Here is a 20438-nt window from a genome sequence, read left to right as displayed (position 1 = left end):
CTGACCTAGGAGCCTGAACTTTTTCTGTAATAGCATGCTCTTCAGTGATTTATTTGAGTTGAATGGGTAGTTGGTGCCTTGATGCTAAGTCTCTAAAGAAAAGATCTGTATAATAGTTGCATAAAAATGCAAAGATTATGAAGTATAAACTCCTACGAGGAGTCAGATTTAAGAGATCTTTTAAATGAACATCATCATCATTCTGGCAACTGACATTTACAGAACCAGAAAATAACAAACATTATCTCATTATAATGTGACACATGAGGAAAGCAAGGCTTAGGGAAAAATTAAATAATTTGTCCAATGTCACAGAGCTAGCCAGTGGTGGACCAAGGCTCTGAACACTGATGTGTATAAAGTCAGAGTTTGTCCTCTGTACATTGTTTCATTTTCCTCGTGTCTCAGCTTTCCAATAATATAGAAACCATCTTACAATTGTTTCAACAAAGAAATAAACTCAAAATGTAATTTTCTTTTCTTTTTGTGGTTAGGAAAGCAGTAACAGAGGCATTAAATGTATTGTCACAGAAACAGTCACTCTCATAGTCCTCATAGACAATTATATTAGATTATTTGAACATTTCAGAATTTTATGTGTTAGCCAAGCCAACATGAATGATCTAAAATGCATTATAGTGAGGGGCTGTTGACTATGACTTGGGAGATTATACCTCTGTGTAGATTTCACTTTCAATTTAATTATTTTTAGTAAGAAATTAATCTTTGTTGGGAGCTGTAATAAACTATGTATTTTTTAACCAATTAGACTTGATTATGAATGAATATTAGACAAGACATATAATTAAGCATTACTGGTAAAGAGAATGAGAGAGAGAGAGAATTATTTGGTATTTGAAAAAAGTATAAGTAGAAATATGGAAAGATGTACTTGATTTTATCCCTGGCACAAATTTTCCTCTTTCAGCCCTTCTATTGCTGGCTTGACAGTGAAATACTAGCTAGAATGAGATAAATGTAGGAATGACAATATGAGTTTCAAAACAGCTCTTTGCTACAATAAAGCAGACAAATTCCATGGTAATTCTTCCTGAAAAATGGAGCTTGGCCAAACCAGTATAGTAAAAGAAAAGCCAATGTCCATGCCTTACTGTGTGCTAATATGTGTCTCCCTGAAACACAGGGCTTAGCTTGAACAAACATGTAAAATATAATTTCATGGTACATGCCTTTAACTTTTATTTTCATTTAAAGTAATTTTTAAATGATTAAAACTCTACTACCCCAATATTATTTAAAATTCTCTAGACGTTGTAGCCAATGTAATAAGGCAGGAAACAAAAATCAGAATTGTAAAGCCATGGAAGGTGACCAAAAAGTCCTAATTCACAGATTGTGAATAATTAAAGAATCATTAATATCAAAATTATTATATTAAAGATTAAAATCACTTAAAAGATTAACAGTACTCATGTATCATTACTAGAGAAAAATGTAATTGCTACTAAATTTTATTCATAACTACAACAAAACTCAATACGTGGAAAATTTTTTTGATACTTGGGAATATTTTTTTTTAATTTTTTTTGATACTTGGGAATATTTTAACAGGTATACATATGACCCATTTGAAGAAATGTATTGATATAAATCATAATTTACCAATATAAACAGAGTTAAAATGGAGAATATATTTTAATGACAATTTGCTTCCAGATGGATTTAGAAATGTAGTGTAATGTTAAAATCTCATTAAGTATTTTTTTTAGGGACACCTGGATGGCTCAGTGGTTAAGCGTCTGCCTTCAGCTCAAGGCATGATCCTGGAGTTCCAGGATCAAGTCCCGCATTGGGGTTCCCCACAGGGAGCCTGCTTCTCTCTCTGCCTGCATCTCTGCCTCTCCCTCCCTCCCTCTCTCTCTCTCTCTCTCTCTCTGTCTCTCATGAATAAACAAAATCTTATAAAAAAAGTATTGTTTTAGAACTAAAGAAAATCATTTCTTTCATCTGGTAGAATAGATGAAAATATCTAAAATAATTTTGAATAATAATATAAGGTAATATGTTAAAGCATTTATATTAAGTTACAAAACCAAGTCACTATTACATAAAAATAAGGAAAGAGGAAAGTACAGATAGAATCAGCTAATCTAAAAAGAACCTAGAATGTATAAGAATTTGATGGATGAAACAAATCAGTTTGGGGAATATCTCACTCTTCTAAAAATAATAATTATTTAGATCTACACTTTAAACTATTAACTGGCATAAATGTAAGAAGGAATAAAACTCAAAACCAGTTAGAAAGGCATTAGAGCATAGAGATTAAATGATTGCTTTGCTTTCACTTCTATTTTCTCTCTATGTAAACTGTCCCTCTCTGGGCTTCAGTTTTCCCAACTACAAAATAAAGATAACAATAGTGCCCATTGCTATAGGGTTATCAAAAGAATTAAATATGTAAATCTGTAATGTGCTGAGAAATTTTTCGGACATATAGTAAGAACCCTAACAGTGTTGGCAAGGGTGTTCTTATAATTAACAATACCATTACAGATCAAAGAGTTCAGTAATTTTTTTAAGTAAAAAAGAGCTGTTAAACTATTTAATTATCTCCAAATGTGGAAAGTCTTCCCAACAATTATAGGAGGCAAATAAATTGCAAGTGAGATGATCTATAAGTTTGACAACTCTCAAAAATAAAAATTTCGATAATCAAAACTAAAAATTGTCAAAGAAAAACTTTAAGAAACCAAAAAAGAATACAATTTTCAAAAAAAACAAATGAAAAACTTAAAGTTCAAATAACAAATGAGAAATTATAAAATAATTAACACTCAACATATTCAGTTAATAAATTACATACAAAAACATACAAAATGAAAATAAAAATATTTTATTTCAAATAATAGAAAAATTGAAGAACTCATTGTTTTAACTTACTTAAATACAAAAATTTTTTAAAAATCATAACACTTAAAACTCCCAAGAGATAGAGGATGTCAAGGTACTGCAATATGTACTGACTGATGTCTTGGAATATTGCACATCACAGTACATGTATCAAAATCTTTCAATATGCTCACTCGTGAGACACTATAGTAATCAGATGTTAAAAATGAGTTTCTTGGGGTGCCTGGGTGGCACAGTATGTTAAGGGTAGGACCCTTGGTTTCGGCTAAGGTCATGATCTTAGGATGGTAAGATCAAGTCTTCCGAAGGGCTCTGTGCCAGGTGTGGAGCCTGCTTAGGATTCTCTCTCCCTCTCCTTCTACCCTTTCTCCTCACTGGAGCATGGGGTCACTCTCTCTCTCTTCCTCTCTCAAAACAAACAAACAAGCCAAAAAATTTTTAAAAAATTAGTTTCACTAAAGAAACTAGTTGCTATCAACCTATTACTTTACCAACTGAAATAATAAATGTAATCTCAAGCTGGTATGTGTTCAAAATCCATAGTAGAAAGATTTTTAAAGTAGCCTCCATGGTCTATTTTTTTTTTTTTAATTTTAACAGTAAGATCCAGAATTTACCCAAGAAGTAAAAAATACATCGTCTAGTAAAACCAAACAATATATATTTTAGGAATACATACATATGTGATAAAGCTATTTTTAAAGGAAAGGGAAAGATAATGTGTGAAAAAAAATCAAGATGGAGGTTCATTGTTAGAAGAAAGAGAGTTTACAGAGAGGAGGATGTGACAGGATAAGCACACACATAAATGAAATGTCCTTCTATAGTTGTAGTTCTTAATTTGGATGGTGGATTCATGGATCATTGTGTTGTTTTGCTTTGTGATTCATAGACACTGTGTGTATTCCTGCGCTTATGTAAAGTTATATCTTTTAAAAGTCACAGAAGAAATAATATCTCTCATTGGGATACAAAAGGAATAAAATTCAGCTCAATTTTGGCTGTTGCATTTGTTAGAAATGTACTGTCATTCCTAGCTAATGCCACCCCTGACTTCTGTGCACTTTCTCTATTTACCAATAGGCTTCAGCATTCTCAAAATTCTTGCTGAAAAAGAGCTCAGGCAATTGGAAAGCAGTTTCATTTTTTTAAAGGTTCTATTTATTTAAAGAGAGAGAGAGAGAGAAACAGAGAAAGAAAGAGAGAGAAAGGGAGACTGGGACTGAGCAGACTCACTGCTGAGCCTGAGCTGGTCCTTGGGCTGGATCCTAGGACCCTGAGATCACAACCTGAAGGGAAGGAAACCAGACACTTAACCAACTGAGTCAACCAGGTGCCCCTGGAAATTGATTTCATGCAAGATATTTCCCACCATTCCTTCCCAGTAATTTTAAGAACAGTTTTGCCATTTGCACAGGAGTGGCAAAAAGACAGTTTTGATAAAGTTACCACAAATGACATAGCCTTGGTGTGCTCGCAAGACCTTTGCTTCTACAGTTCCACATCCATTGAAAAAAGGAGAATCATATTTGTAAATATTGTCTGAAGGAGCATAAGAGGATTATGGTTACTGAACTCATCATATTTATCAACAACTAGATCGTAACCTGATGAATCTAAATATGAATTCAAGGATGGATTCAACCAGATCTTTACAAAGTAATCCTGGTTTATTCACATCCATATTCCCAAATACACTTACCTTAAAATAGACAAAATAAAACAAAGGAAAATAATATTTAATGGCATCCTGTAATTTATGAGCATTATCATTATATGCATTTTTTAGGCATTTGCCCCAAACTGTGCATTAAACCTATGTTATTTTAAAAATAAATGCAAAAGTAGGTGAGTCCGAAACATAAGGCAAAATCCAAATGTCTGGAATACTCAGTCATGAAAATTAAAGTAATGAGAATTTTAAATGGAAGAGAACTTGAATAAATTACAATGTATTACGTATATTTTTGTCAAAAATTCTCTATACACATGGGGAGTCCAGTGTCATTTCCATGGCCTCATTTTTACTAAATCCTCCTGAAGATTTCCTGGAAATTGAATATAATGCTTGCAGTAGAGTAATTATAAGAATAAATCAAGTATTTACATGACTAGTCCATTAATCTGTTTCCTCTATCCTATGGTACCAAAACATCCTGAATATGGCCTTCAGGTTGTTAGAATAATGGATATAAAATGTGATATTTAGGGGCACCTGGGTAGCTCAGTTGGTTAAGTGTCTGCCTTTGGCTCCAGGACATGATCCTAGGGTCCTGGGATGGCCCAGAGTTGGGCTCCTGTTTTAGCTCAGTGGAGAACCTGCTTCTCCCTCTCCCTCTGCACCTCCCCACTGCTTGTGCACACACACACACTCTCAAATCAAATAAATAAATAAATAAATAAATAAATAAATAAATAAATAAATAAAATTATAAATTTATTCAAATAAATTGAATAAATTTATTTGAATAAATAAATTAAATAATAAATTTCAAATAAATAAAATAATTTTATTTTCTCTCAAATAAATACAATAATTTTTAAAAATGTAATATTTATATAACTTGGTCTTTCACAATGACCAATCGATTATGACAATCAACTATTTTCCACTGACTAATTCACCAATTTGTTCATTCATTCAAAAGAAAAAACAGTTATTGGCCTTTTAAACTCTGCTAGATGTTTGAATTCCAAAAAAATAGTTAAAATGTGATTCTTCTCCTTTTAGTACCGAGATCAGTAAAGATGCTAAAGTAACCTCATCTCAATATCACGAGTAATGCTATAACCATAATGTCATAGTCATGGAATATTTGGGGATAGGGAATCAGAAACAATCTACTGTGGCTAAGGATTAAGTATATATAAATACTTAGTATGATTCATTCTTTAATAAAGTTAACAGGTTTGATGAAATATCCATAAGACTTTCATCTGTACTTCTTAAAATCTAGTAAAGTCCAAACCATTTACTTTTATTTAATTTTTTTAATGAATTTATTTTTTATTGGTGTTCAATTTGTCAACATACAGAATAACACCCAGTGCTCATCCTGTCAAGTGCCCACCTCAGTACCCGCCACCCAGTTACCCCCACCCCCCGCCCACCTCCCCTTCCACCACCCCTAGTTCATCTCCCAGAGTTAGGAGTCTTTTACGTACTGTCTCCCTTAATTATTTTTATTTTTAAATATTTTACTTCTTTATTCATGAGAGACAGAGAGAGAGAGAGAGAGAGAGGCAGAGACATAGAGGGAGAAGCGAGCTCCCTGCAGGGAGCCCGATGCAGGACTCAATCCCAGGACTCCAGGATCATGCCCTGAGCTGAAAGGCAGACACTCAGCCACTGAGCTACACAGGTACTCCAAACCAGTTACTTTTATAACTATCATGAGCAGTTTTTATAATTTTGAAAAGAAGTAAAAAAAGCAGATCTGGACAAAGAGCGTACCTCAATTTTTTTTTAAAAGGAAAGAATAACTCTCTTGCCTGAAGTACTTTTTCCTGTTGTAAGAAAATGCAGGTCAGCAAAACTGGCATACTGAAATGTCAGCTCGGTCATCTTTGTCCATGTCCGCCCCACACTGTCTGCTGCTTTGCAAGGTAGAAAAAGCTAATTTAGTGGCTAGAGCTAAATTAGACTTCTTAATTGACATTTCACTTTCATCTAAAATTAGGCCAGCGCGTGTTTCAAAATCCTTTTTATTTTGAATGAATTATAGAACAGCTTGTAAAGGCTTGTAAAATCAGAAGAGGTAGTGAGGGGACAAGACCAGCTGAGCATTTTCCCAATTTGGAAACTGCTACTGAAGGTGTGTATCTCTGAGAGAAGCCAATGGCCTGTGTGTCTGGGCCTTGAAGCCTAAATCGAGCAGCCTATGAATTAACCCTTCTTAGATTCCTCCTATGTGAGCTGTTACAGAGTTCTCAAACATTTTGGCCATAGGGCCCCATTGCACTCTCAAAAACGGAGGATCCCCAAAAAATTTCATTTATGTGGGTTTTACCTATCAATATGGGTCACAACATAAGTCAAAGTGAAGAAATTTATAAAATACGTATTCATTTAAAAATACCAAATAGGGGCACCTGGGTGGTTGAGTCAGTTAAGCATCCACTCTTAGTGTGGGCTCAGATCATGACCTCAGGGTCCTGGGCTCAAGCTTCATGTCTGGCTCCAAGCTCAGTGAGGGAGTCTGCTTAAAGATTTTCTCCTTATACCCCTCCCCCAATTGCTGTCACTCTCTCTCTAAAAATAAATCTTTAAAATCAAACAAAAACAACAAATAATAAACACATGACATTTTACCACAAACAAAACTTTTTAATTAAAAATAACTATATTTTACAGAATGAAGAATTAATGAGAGGAGGTGCTATATTACATTTTTGCTAGTCTCCTCAATGTCTGCTTTTAACAGAAGACAGCTGGATTCTCACACCTGCTTCTCCACAGAGTCTGCTATCCAATGCTATTTTGATTGAAATATATGAAGGAAATTTAAACTTATATAGACATGTAGTTGGAAAAGAGAGAAGTATTTTAGTAGCCTTTTCAGATAATTTGAGAATTCTTCTCTGATATAACACCAAAATTCAACAAGTGTTATATTCTTAAAGGTGACTTCTAGGGTGGACTCTGACACTACATCAATTAACTTTTCATAATCTGTTGCTTTAAATCCATTTTTCCATGTTGTAAATAAATGCTGAATGGATCCTTTACCAACGCATAATGTATTAGTATACGCATCAATTCTTTTGGAAATATTGGTCTACTGAGTTATGCAGTTCTTCCAAATGTTGGCACATTTCATCATATAACATAAAAAAATCACATTCATAAGTATCAACACCAATCTCATCAGATAAATTTTTAAGTTATTGGAAAGCTGTCAAGTTCATATAAATTTCCAAAATTATAATTTTGCTTTAAAGCTTGGCTTTATCATTGGCAATAAATACTGTCAGTTGTTTTCCTTGAAGCAATATTTATTTCTGAGAAAACATCTGCCAAATACTCAAATTTAAATAACATAGTTTGTCAGGCATTCTTTCAAGCAAAACTAGTATTCTGTGAAAAAAGTGACTAATTCTACTTTTCATTCAAGCAATCATCCAAGTGTTTTTTCTGGAGACAATCATGGAACTTTAGTATGAAACAAAAGTGCTTACCATGTTTTTTCCATCTTGTCAAACAGAATATTAGAAAGACATGTACTCAAGGATTTAGATTTAATAAAAGTATTAAATTCTATTGCTTCATCAAGAACATTCTTAAGTAGCACTCTCTTCTCATTTGCTTCTTGGAACTTTGAGTGCCTGGTAGTAAAAATACAATGACTTTTAGTAATCTGGTGCCGCTACCGTGACTCACACTAAAGTTCCAGCAGTTTCACCCACCTTGCTTGTGTACTATCAGTGCAAATGGCAAAACAGTGGCAGTAGCAAATAACATCTCAGTAATATTATAAAAATAGTTTGACTCTATGGCATTCTGGAAAGTGTTTGGGGATCCCCAGTTACTGGTGGACCATGCTGTCAGAACTGCCAGTCTATTTGATGACCCACAGATGGAGCCAGCTAGCTACATCAGCATACACAATTTACAAAGTGATTTTCCAAATAAGATCTTGAGAGTATGGGGCATAGGGAAACGGAAGGGTTGGGGAAGACTTGAACATCTATCAGAATTTTGCAGGCAGTGTATTTTGGGCAAACTCTTTTAAAATCATTGTGATAATTGGAAGCTATCCTTTGAAGGGGGTGTGTTATGATGGGACAAAATGTCAAGAATCTTAGCTATCCTTCCTTTAAACCAGACACTGAGCTGCTATTTTTTTAATTATATCAGAAAAAAAGTGTTTTATTAATCACTTCTCTTTCTAAACAAACAAAAGCAGGAAATAATAGACAAATGGGCAGTTCTGTGTAATGACAACACTCTCAATCAGGGTCTCAGTGTCACCGGCCTACTCCATTCCCCGAACTCAAATGTATTAAACAGATATTTGCTGTTAAACCTAAATATTGTTTATGGAAGCAAAAATAATGACTCAAATAAAACCAACTTTAAATCCTAATAAAATCTCCTTAACTTTAAATTATTATGATTCTTTATCTATGGCTTAGATTCCTATTGCACTGTGATATAAATGCAGAAACCTGTTCAAGATAATATTTGTTCACAATTACATGACTTGTACCAGGCACCAAGCACACTTTTGAGCCCTTGTTTATATATATGTTTTGTCATTTCATCCTCAAAAATGATCTGGTAAGAATAGGGATCCCCCCTCCACAATTTTATATTAAGAAAATCAAGTCAGAAAATTTAGGTAACTTGCATTATACTTCACGACGAGTAAGTCACAGAGTCAGGATTTGTACACCTAAGCTGTTAGGATTCCAGGCAGTCTCTTCACACTTAAAAATGATGCTAAAAATTTTTTTAAAAAAATAAAAAATAAAAAAAATGATGCTAAAAGCCAAGACAAACTCTAGATGAGTTTTTTGTAGATGTTTCTTTTAGTGACTTGTCTCGCTTAGGGGTTGGTCTTGATTCTCCACAAAAAAAATAAGTGGGTCTTTATTCCCAAAGGTTGTAATCATTTGTTTGCTTCATTTCTGAAATTATGATTTAATCAAAACTGAGAGCTATCTCAGTGATGGCTGACCAAGAAAACCACAACAGTGGTTTTTTTGGTCAACACAAAATCCAATCATTATCATTTTTGTGCCAATATAATAAGCAAGCTTATCTAAATAACTTCCTCATTAAGTGGATTGTTGCTCTACACTGTTCTAATAATTTCCAGGGCTTTCCTTCCCTTTGTCCTCTGTAGTCTCAAGTCACTGAGAACTGTCATATTAGAATTAGGTTGTTTCTACAACCATGGTCCTCAGCCTTTAGTCTCAAAACATGTGACTTATAAGCCCCCTGCCTGTTAGCTACAATAGCTCTGAAGCTGCTTTCAAATAAGAACCCCCTTCCAAGAGAAGATGTATCAGAAATTTTCAGTATATGTTGATAAACTGCCCTCCCAATTCTGATAATTATCTTTCCTTTCCAAAAAAGCAAAACATAGTTCTAGACTTTTGAAAAATGAAAAAAAAAAATCCTGGTAACAAAGAACACATTGAAGGAAAATTGTACGGGATTGTTAGGGGGCTTATATCTATAGCCATATAATTAATTTTGACTTACTATGAAAATTTTGCAAAATTGCTTACCTGTCTATGCCTCAGCCTTCTCTCTTATAAAATGAACTAATACCCACCTCACCCAACTGACGCACACACTGGGTTAGATAATGAAAGCAAAAGTGCTTTATAAGTATGGATGCTTTATACATGTTAGGTAATATTAGCATAATAATGGCCATTTTATAAGGTTTCAATAAATTTTTTAAAAAGATTTTATTTATTTATTCATGAGAGACACAAAGAGAGCCAGAGACATAGGCAGAGGGAGAAGCAGGCTCCCTGCAGGAAAGCCTGATGAGGGACTCAATCTCAGGACTCCGGGACCAGGACCTGAACCAAGGCAGATACTCAACCACTGAGCCACCCAGGTGCCTCCAGGCACAATAAAAATTAAGTGAGAAAATGCTAGACTGTATGCCCGATGACCACAAAAATGTTCAGTTTTGGCCACTGTTCTATACACCTAGAACAATGCCTGATACATAGTAGGTGCATAACAAATATCTGTTGAATGGGTATGTGTAACAAGCAAAGTGATCTATAGAAGATGATCCAGGTGGTTTCTTACATTTCTATGAATGGAACAAAAATTACTTTCCTATTTTTACTATCAACATTTTAATCACAAGTCAATATTTCATTTTAAATTGTATCTGTCAGTATGACTATTATATTATCCCCCACTAGACTGTAAACTCCATGAGGACAGGGCCAGTATCAAAAGGGCTCCCTATCCCATTCCACATGCCTAATACCAGAAATATTTATTGAACAAAGCACATTAATTTTAAAGGATGAAAATACAGTGCTTCCCATGGCAATAATACACCAATGAGTGAACTACCAGGCACCATGTCAGCAGCCCTAAATTAGCAACAATCCTGACAGGCAACAATGCATTAGTTATCTGCATGCCACAAACACTGATGGAAGATAACAGAACATTCTTAGAGTGTTGTCTCTCAGTGCAGGTGGAGTGTAGGAATTCAAGGGAATCTGTGTTATCATGTACACTCTTTTCTACTGGGATAGGTTCAGAGGCACATTAAAAAGCAGTCATCACCATTTAGGGACAGCCTCCAAAGGGGCAATCCAAAAAGATTCAACAGAAGAATAAGTGATGAGAGTATTAGTATTCCTTCTTAAGTGGGTGCTTGAAATATATTAGTCTTCTGAGTAATCCTCCATCTAGTTATCCTCCTCTGCTGGGGACCAGAAAGTTGATAATAGATATTTAAAAAATTATTTTTCCAAAGGGTTCTGCTTGAACCAACTACGAAGGTACTACATATTAAGCCGAGCGTCATGGAGACAAAACAGAAATGCAATCTTTGGATGCTGCTGCTGCTCTGTGCTTTTGCCTGCTGAGGCTGCTAAAGGAGGAGAAAGACGGCCTGCTTGGGCTAAGAAAGTTTAATACCTTGGAGCTGATATGTAAGGTATTATTTTGTCTTTCTGACAGAGTCCAGTGCTATTTTTACCCAGGCTTATGCAGGGGTTAGGTTAGAATTTTAGGAAGAAACAGTGATTTACTTTAAATGCTGTTTGCGTAATAGCTGCTCCCTCCCTACTGACTTCTGCCCCTTATTCATTGTCCTCCATGTAAAAATGCCCCCTTCTCCCTCTTATTTCTCTTCAAAATACACATCAGTAAGTATCTCCTTGATAATCCCCCTAACAAGCTGCTGATTGTTTGCTGGAATTCCTTCCCCCTGCATCACTGCTTCTATTTGTCAGCCTGGCTTCCTCCTCATTCCTGCGCCCAGCCTCCCTGCCTCCTCCTTCGCGGGTGTTGTTTCTCATTTAAATGAACAGTTGGATTCTTTTATTTCTTACAAGTGCTGGATTCGCCTTATCGCCCTCATTCCTTTGGGGGTTGCCAATTGGTTTTATCCACGGATGTATCATTTCTCAAGCTTCCTTTTTTTTTCTCGCAAAGAGAAAGAACCTCTCCGTCAACAAGCCTCTCCGGAGTGGAAGATTAAAAACCTAGACATCACCTACCTTGCAGCTCTACTCCCAACTGGGTTGTGTAAAACTCAATTAAACGTGTCCCCATTGAATACTGCATTACAGTACATTAAACAGAAAATTCTTCAAGCGTGATGACAAAGCTTGAAACCTCGCCTCAAAGCTCTTCCTTGTAGCTTTCTTTAACATTTCAGTCTTTATGGTACAGGTCTCCCGTTGACACAACTTTAGTCCAGCTATGAAAAAAAAAAAAAATCACAGAGCCCCGCAGGGATTCTAAGAGAAAAGTGGGGGAAAGTGAATCCGGTCTGGCCACTGCCCTGGAGCCTCTATTGAAAGTACACTGCCAACGGACCACTCAAAGCTAAAAAGTATTCCAGAGGTCTGCGGTCTAACAATTGAAAATATAATTCCCTTATTTGGGGCAGGTGAATTTTGTAGATTTCCTCTTCCACCAAGAACGTTAATATTCCCCAGAATACATATGCGACAGCAGTCCTTAGGGCAAGAGATTTATGTAGACATATATTCAGAGAAATTTAAAAAGCCCAATGAACATGTAAGTCTGTTCCTGGGAACAAACTAAAAATTGATCCTACATGTATGCAAAACCTCCGAAATGTTTTTAACTATAAACTATATGCCTTTCTCTTTTCGTTTCTCGTCCTCTTCCCTAAGTTTTATTTATAATCTGGGTTGCCAAGAGCAGTCCTCCTCTTAATTCATTCACGTAATTGGGTTTTCAAAGGTTGTTTATTAAGCAACTCACACAGGTTTACAAAATTTAGACTACAACTTTTTTTCATCAGAATTACAGAGATTAGTATAAGACCAACTTCACAGTTTTGGATATTTGAAGCATTTCCCTGCTTTCAAATTTTAGCAACTCAGAGTATAACTGCTCCCCCTTCCTCCTTCACACATATACAATCTTTTGTTTAGTAGCTGGCCCACTTGCTGTGTCGAAATGAGGAAGCTGGACTGGCTACTATAGAACACTAGGGAATATCTTAAGACATTGGTTTATGTTCTTTATTGATTATTATTTATTTTATGTCTACAGTATAATGCATTCTAGGATCTTACATTTGATCCAAAAGGCTATGTAGCATTAGTGAGAGCTTACTAAGAGACCCTCACGCTTTAAGGAGATACATCATAACCATCCGATTAGTCTAAGCTAAAACAGTACTTTAATGTGGAGCTAGGGGGCATGGTGATACCAGAAGTTTCATTTTCACAATTAACAAATTTAGCTAAGCTTATTAGAGAAAGGACATGTTTGCCTGCACATATGTATATATTCATGTAGGCATGTTTATATGTATACACGTAATATATGTATGTATGTGCTTGGACCTACTCTTTGTTGTCAAAGTAATTTTTCAACACATGCACAACAGTTATTTTTGCTTAGTATCCTGCTTTAGTTCATTGGTCGGGGTGCGGGTTTATTTTTCTCCATCACTAGTATCTACTACTGTCTGCAGCTTTTTTAGCACACAAAGAGAAAGTGTTGCTTATTCTGGACCTTCACTGCAAGGTTGTAAGCTCTGGTCCTTAAAATGGAAATGCAGCCGAAGAGGACTTTGCCTCGGGTTCCAGAAAGGTTTTCCCCTATGGAAACCATGCTACAGGCAAAGCCAGATGTTACCAGGGATCCCACAGATGGAAAACAAATACAAACCACATCCGAAATAGCAGGACCACAATTCTCTAATCCTAAAATGACTTCTAAGTTTAATTAACAAATATATTTGATTAACAGCTTCCAGTTGTTTCTGTCAAGTTAAATTTTCAAAGATTAGCTGATTATTCAGAATACAACATGAAGAACAACTTGAAGAGTTCTGGAAAGAGTTTATCTTTCTTTTCCAAACTCTTTGTTAGTATCAAGATGAAACAAGACTTTTTTTTCCACGCCACTGCAGTTATGTTTCCTCATATATGCTAGCAGTTACTTAACTCTTATCTTATGAAGAACTTTAAGAATTCTTGATGTGTAAAAAGCTCTTATCTATCCTTAATCTTTCTTTTAATTTTTAGAGCAGAGTGGTTTGGTAAATTCCTATATTATATTTTAATTTTAAACTCATGTAAACAATTGAAGAAATAATCACCCTTATCCTTGAACTGTTTCAATAATTCATCCAAATGAAAAACATAATTCCATGCAAATGTATTTCTGCAAAGGTCTGAATATGAATTTTGTATATGAGTTATTCCATTCTTTAATTAAGGTTTAAAGACATTTTGTAATTTAACTCCATACAAACATCCATACAGCTCATTCTAAGAAAAAAAAAAAAAAAGAGGATCTGTTATAAATAGCCAGTAGTAATTACGTTTGTTTTATGCCACCGCTTTCACTTTTATAGTAAAATCATTTATTTATTCTTATACTTTTAAATGGATTGCCCATCCTCTAATATCAGTGGACTTTTTGGCCGGCCAGAGAACCAATTCACTCCCTCATGTCTCATATGCTTCCGTTCCAACATTTTTGAACATTTGTTTCAACTAACAGATCAACCACATTAGTTCATCATACTTTCAGAGTTGAAGGTTAGGGCATAGCGGCCAATTGCTGTTAACTGTATGATTTCTTGCTTCTCAGGACTGTATTTTTTATTTGCTCCCCCCCCCCCTTTAATGCCTAAGCAATTTAGATTCTGAGAAGTTTCTCAAAAATGTATTTCTCCAGCAATGGTGCATATTCTTCAATAAAATGCAGATCAAGGCATATTCTATGATTGTTCTTATTGCTTTAACTAATTCATATAAAGAGAACCAGAGCTCTCTGATATTGTCTGGTAGTGTCCATTTTCACAGCCCTCTAATTAAGTCGAAGTGTACCACTTTCCTTTAAGATCCATCTCCTCTTGATACACGTTTTATTCCTGTTCTCAGAACCCTGGTTACTATTACCCATTATTTCTCCTTTAAATAATTGTTTTACCTCTCAGCCATTCATTTGTCTTTCTGGTTATTCCTTTCATAGCTTCAATTGCCTATTAACTGATATAATAATGCTGATATTTTCCATGGCTTTGGCTGTTTTCATCCAGGGATTTCAAAGTGCTTTTAAGATAGCTCTGTTGCTTTGTGGAAGGCAATTAATAAGACAAAGAGAAATAAAGACCCGAAAAGTGAAGGAGCCCATGTATATTCACACACTAAGACCATTGGAAAATCCTTAAATTTCATTCATCTTTGAATCACTTTGGTTAGGCAGTCAAAAAGATAAGTGATAAAATTGGAAGTGCAGGAAAATCTAGTGATGCTGTTTGCTTTGATTCCTAAAGACTGGGGTCAGTAAGATTTGAAAGTCACTGAAATACAAAAGCAAAGGATTTTGACTCATGTTGTTCTTCTGACTGACCTCTTTCGGTCAAAATGTCCCCTGATTTCAGGCCACAGCTACCCGACGCTTCGGGACCCCCTCAAAAATAAAACTGTTTCCCTCTTTGGAGAAATCCATTGCTGCAGACGTGAAGAAAACACCATAAATATCCATCAGTAGGAGTATGGATGAACTAGTGACGGTACAGGCCTACAATGGAACACTAGGCAGCCACAGAGAGACATACTGCTAACAGAGAAAATGACACGGATGAGTCTCTAAAATGTGTTGAGCAAAAGAAGTCATGAAGTGTGTGATTCCTACTCACACTATTTTATTCATATTAAGTTTAGAATAGAGAAAAACTAATCTATGTCAATAGAAATCAATTGTTAGTTGTCTTTTGGAATATGGGAGATCTTCTGGGGTGGTAGATGTATACTATATCTTGATTGTATGCTTCAGATTTGTACATTTTGTTGTTTGTCGATTCACTGTATGCCAGAATCAACTTAAAAAGCCAGGTTAGGGAAACTAGAATAAATTGGACTGATTTATTTCTTTAAAAAAAATGTTTTACTTATATTTTTATTTATATGGTAATTTATCTTCCACTTTTCAGTGATTTTCCAAATAAATTCTTTTTCTGATTAGATTTAAGTCAGTGTGGGCTAAATTGTTTCATTAATTTGGTAGTCATGTCAAATGTTAACATGATTGAAAGATAAATGCATGGGTAGGAATAAATACCATTTAATTTGTAGGCAATGTCATGTTGTGAAAAAAATGTAGGTCCAAATTCTGACTTGATCCCTCACTAGCTATAAAACCTCGGTCAGATATATTCTATTTTGTTGCCTGCAATAATTATAGAAAGCCCTGTAGAGCAGCTGCATGAAGTGGATGAGGTTTCTATAAAGTTAGTGCTCCACAAAGTTTAGTTTCTCTTTTTTGCCTTTTAACTTCAAATATTTTATCTCTGTAGACAAGGCTAGATGTGGAACCACGTATATTTCCTATGTAGTTCTGTGTGTTTGGCATGACTAGCACCTGGGTAGGATGCAAAACAAAGCTGCTACTGTATAATATAAAATCTCATAGGATAGAAAAGCATTAACAACAAGAAAACTATCAGCTCACTTCACTCTTTAAATATAAACTGTTATCTGTTTTATTGCTTCTCGACCCAATCTATTTTCTCCACTTTAAACTGAAGAAACCAGGGCAAAAAGGGAAGGGAGAAGAGAGAAGCCAAACATTCATTTATTCTTTCAACAAATATTTCTCGAGTGCTTCCTATTAGTCAGGCATTGATCCCAAACTCTCCCTGTTCCTGGGACTTAGAGCTGGAATCAGAATACAAGTAAATACTTTCAGGGAAAAAAAAAAAAATACTTTCAGGGAGATACTGTTATATGGAATGTTGGTTAGATAAAAATCTTCAAAAACTTTTCAATATTCTTTTATCAAGTCCTGTTAGCGTTTCAATAGGAGCAAACACAATAATGGTCTCCTTCCTGCTTTTGAGAGCAGCTGAGATTCTTCTATTGACACAGCCTCCAGAATTAAACTTGAAAAACCAGAAGCAGGGAGTTCCCATTAAGAGTCATGGCCTTGCAGACTTACCCCTCCTCTTTGTCCCACAAAGCCAGAATTTTCTGACCTGCGGGGCACAGTGTGGGACTCATCTGTTTTCTTAAGCATTTCCTGGCTAGGGACATACCACTGTAGTGGTGGGAGGAGAGAGTGACACAGAGGAGATTTATTCACAACTGCACTGGATGAGGTAATTATCAAAGTATCTACTTAATCTCTGACTACTAATGGTCAGTATATTGGTGTCACAGGACAGGATCTTAAAGCTCAGAAATTTACTAGTAAGTTATGGGGGAAACTCCGCAATCTTTTTTTTAATTGAAAAAGCGATTTTCAGAGATCAAGAAGTATAAATCCTAGAGCAGATACTTTTAGGAACCAAGAGGGGTTCATTCATGCACTCATTTGTTTCTTCTCTTACTAGTTTCTATGTTAAAGAGGTAGGATGTGTGTGTGTGTGTGTGTGTGTGTGTGTGTGTGTGTATGATTGTGCACACACAGGCATATGAGAGAGAGAGAGAGAGAAACAACTCGAACCCTTGAATCAAAGGTTTACTGATTATTTTTGGCTCCCTAACCAAAAATGTTAGCTCACAAGCACAGAGATTATTGTCTTCCATGCCTACTTCTACTTCAGTTCCTACAAAATTACTGGGCACGTAGTAGGCCCTCAATAAAAAGCTGTCAATGAATGAAAAAATGGAAAGCAGAGATGGGCTCAATTGGAGCAGTGTCATCTGTTAGCTTGGTGACTTGGCAAATTATTTAAGCTCTAGAACTTCAATGTCACCATTAAAAACTGGCAATAGTTGCCTCGCTTTCATAAGATATTTGTTAGCATTTAATAATTCCATATCCAGGACAGGGCTCTGCATATACCGGGCACTGAATGTAGGTGAACTCCCTTCTTCTGCACACACTCTTCCTGCCTGTAATGACTTAACGTGTTGTTATAGTAGACGTGTTAATTGGATGACTCTTATGGTGACTTTTAAATAATGTTGAAGTGGGCATGCAGCATTGGTTATAACAAAGCACTGTTTGTCATTCTAGATTTCTATAACATAATTATGTTCCAAGGTAAGAAAGGAAAAGTCCAACTTCATAAAAATAATTATGGGTTGAAGAAATAAACATGTAATTAACAGTTTCCTATTATTTGAATATTATAACCAGTGTAATAAACCAGTTTGACAGTGAAATTTTTATGATTCTGAACAAATTCCAATTTTTATTCTAGGATTTTATTTATCAGTAAAATGTAAAGAAGTTTTTCTCAACCTGAAGTTAATAGTTTATTTGGGAATCTGTATAATATTTTAGTTCTTTGGCTTAAAATGGTGGGAAGCCAAAAAACTCAAATAAACCTATATCATAGTAAAGGCTATATCAGAGACTTTATTTAATGGGGTGAAGAAAATATTTCCTGATTTTTTTATTACTATAGGGCAGATCTGACACCATTAGTTTTCTTTCTGTCATAAATATAGACGAGTAGAATTTGACAGGCATCACTATAAAATAGGTTATAGATAAGTTCAGGCATCTTTCCTTCCACACAGACCTTTCACACTGAGTTCTGATGGGGCTGCTTGAATAGAATGACCAAGGTTTGATTTTAGGCTTCTAGGTCATGGTTTCACCTTGACAACAGTTCTTTCATTTCCAGCAGTAACATTTGCTAGGATCCCTAAGGTGCTTTCATTTTTGTAAGTAGTATAAGGGGAAAAAAAAGGATAGGAGAAAAAAAAAGATAAATCTTAATTCACATGCTGCAGGACTATCTCTGTGTCTCCGGCACAAAACTTCAAATCCAATCCAAGAACTGGATGTGTATTAGAAGTCTGCAGATTTAAACCTTGTCCACCATGATCAAACTGGATTTATGGAGCATCATAACTCTCCAGACACCATCCAGCAGCTTATTAATTTAATAGACTCCTGTCCATTCACTGATGTTCCTGCCCTGACAGTCTCTCAAGATAAGGTGAAAGCCTTTTGACAGGACAGAGAGCATATATATTTTCTTCTGTTTTCTCGTGGATGGGGTTGTCGACAACTTGAAATGTGTGGCTCAGCAAATTTGTTTTTTTCCTTCTCTTTTTTCCCCTTTTGCTGTGCAGGAAGGATGACAGAGGCAAGCCTCCAGAGAGTCCCAGGGTTCAGGGGGCCTATGTTTCCCCTAAGTACTTATTTAGCATTTTGTTTTGCAAAATAACAATGGATTGATTTAAAGGCATACACTTGGGGACATTTTCACCATGAAAAGAAACAGCATTACAATTTAATGCCTAATATAAATTAAGAGGTGTTGGAAAGAAGAGGAAAAACAGCAATAAATGTTCCCATTAAATAGAGTACAGCAGCATTTTCTTTTCTATAATCCCATTTGTGGGAATGAGGGGAGTGCCAAGAAAGATAGCACTCAAGCTGTTGTATATTTAAAGACAAAACAGGAAGAACTTTTCAACATTCTTATTTTTCCTTTATGATATTCTCATGCTCTACAGTTGTGTTTGTTATTTGCGAATAAATTCACAAGTCTCAGTGAGTTGTTACACTAGTATATTACAAGGTTAACTATTGCCATCCTTCAGCGTATTCTTCTTTTAAAATCATCTGTTAGTAATCACTGGACCTTGGCTCCCCAAACATACATGTGCGTACAGATCACCTGGGATCTTGTTAAAATGCAGATTTGGATTCAGTGGGCCTGAATGGGGCCTGAGGGTTTTGGTGTTTCTAATAAGCTGATGCCATATTGCTGGTTGGCAGATCACATATTAAGTGCAAGACATTAGCTGAATTATTTTAAAAAGATAATTTAAGGGATGCCTGGGTGGCTCAGTGGTTTAGCGCCTGCCTTCGGCCCAGGGCATGATCCTGGAGTCCTGGGATTGAATCCTGCATTGGGCTCCCTGCATGGAGCCTGCTTCTCTCTCTGCCTCTCTCTCTCTCTCTCTCTCTCTCTCTCTGTCTTCATGAGTAAATAAATAAAGTCTTTTAAAAAAATAATTTAAATATAAACAAATTATACTCTAGTATCATACTAAGGTAAAATGTAACTTGAACATATTGCAAAAATTTTACAGATTCCCTAAATGGCATATAGTGGGTACACAACTAATATTCCAGTGAACAGAAGAACACATAACTCCCAAATTTCATGTTCTGGCCTCCTTTTTATAATCTCCCTTCATTACACATGTAAAGATGATGATCTTAATTTCCTTTGAGGTAGTTAACTAAAATGGTGTATTTAAAGCCAGGGATAAGATACAAAGTAACTTGTCCATTTTTTTTATATACATTGTCTCCTTCATCTCACTGATAGAGAATAATTTTTCTTACTTTATCTCTGCTCAAAATGCAAAACTATGAAGAAAGATTTCTCAACTAAACTATTGTTTGGACTAAATGTCCTTCATAGGCCATCTATTTTGCT

General features: G+C 35.4%; 1 protein-coding gene and 1 long non-coding RNA gene across 3 annotated transcripts in view; one reads left to right on the top strand and one right to left on the bottom strand.

Annotated features, from left to right (window-relative positions):
• ZFPM2 (zinc finger protein, FOG family member 2) overlaps window positions 1–20438 on the bottom strand; it is a 360422-nt gene that overhangs the window by 123183 nt on the left and 216801 nt on the right. The gene's annotated exons all lie outside the window — the stretch shown is intronic.
• The window catches only part of LOC111098511, an 87254-nt gene that overhangs the window by 15009 nt on the left and 51807 nt on the right, over window positions 1–20438 (top strand). The window contains exon 3 of one of the 2 annotated variants that reach the window (XR_005368503.1): window positions 11340–11522. The exons of the other annotated variant lie outside the window; for it this stretch is intronic. This is a non-coding gene — a long non-coding RNA (uncharacterized LOC111098511). The remainder of the gene's footprint in view (window positions 1–11339; window positions 11523–20438) is intronic. 2 annotated transcript variants of the gene reach the window in all.

This window comes from Canis lupus, chromosome 13, assembly GCF_011100685.1.
Source record: "Canis lupus familiaris isolate Mischka breed German Shepherd chromosome 13, alternate assembly UU_Cfam_GSD_1.0, whole genome shotgun sequence".
In the NCBI taxonomy this organism is placed as follows: Eukaryota; Metazoa; Chordata; class Mammalia; order Carnivora; family Canidae; genus Canis; species Canis lupus.
This window is presented reverse-complemented; position numbering and strand designations above follow the sequence as displayed.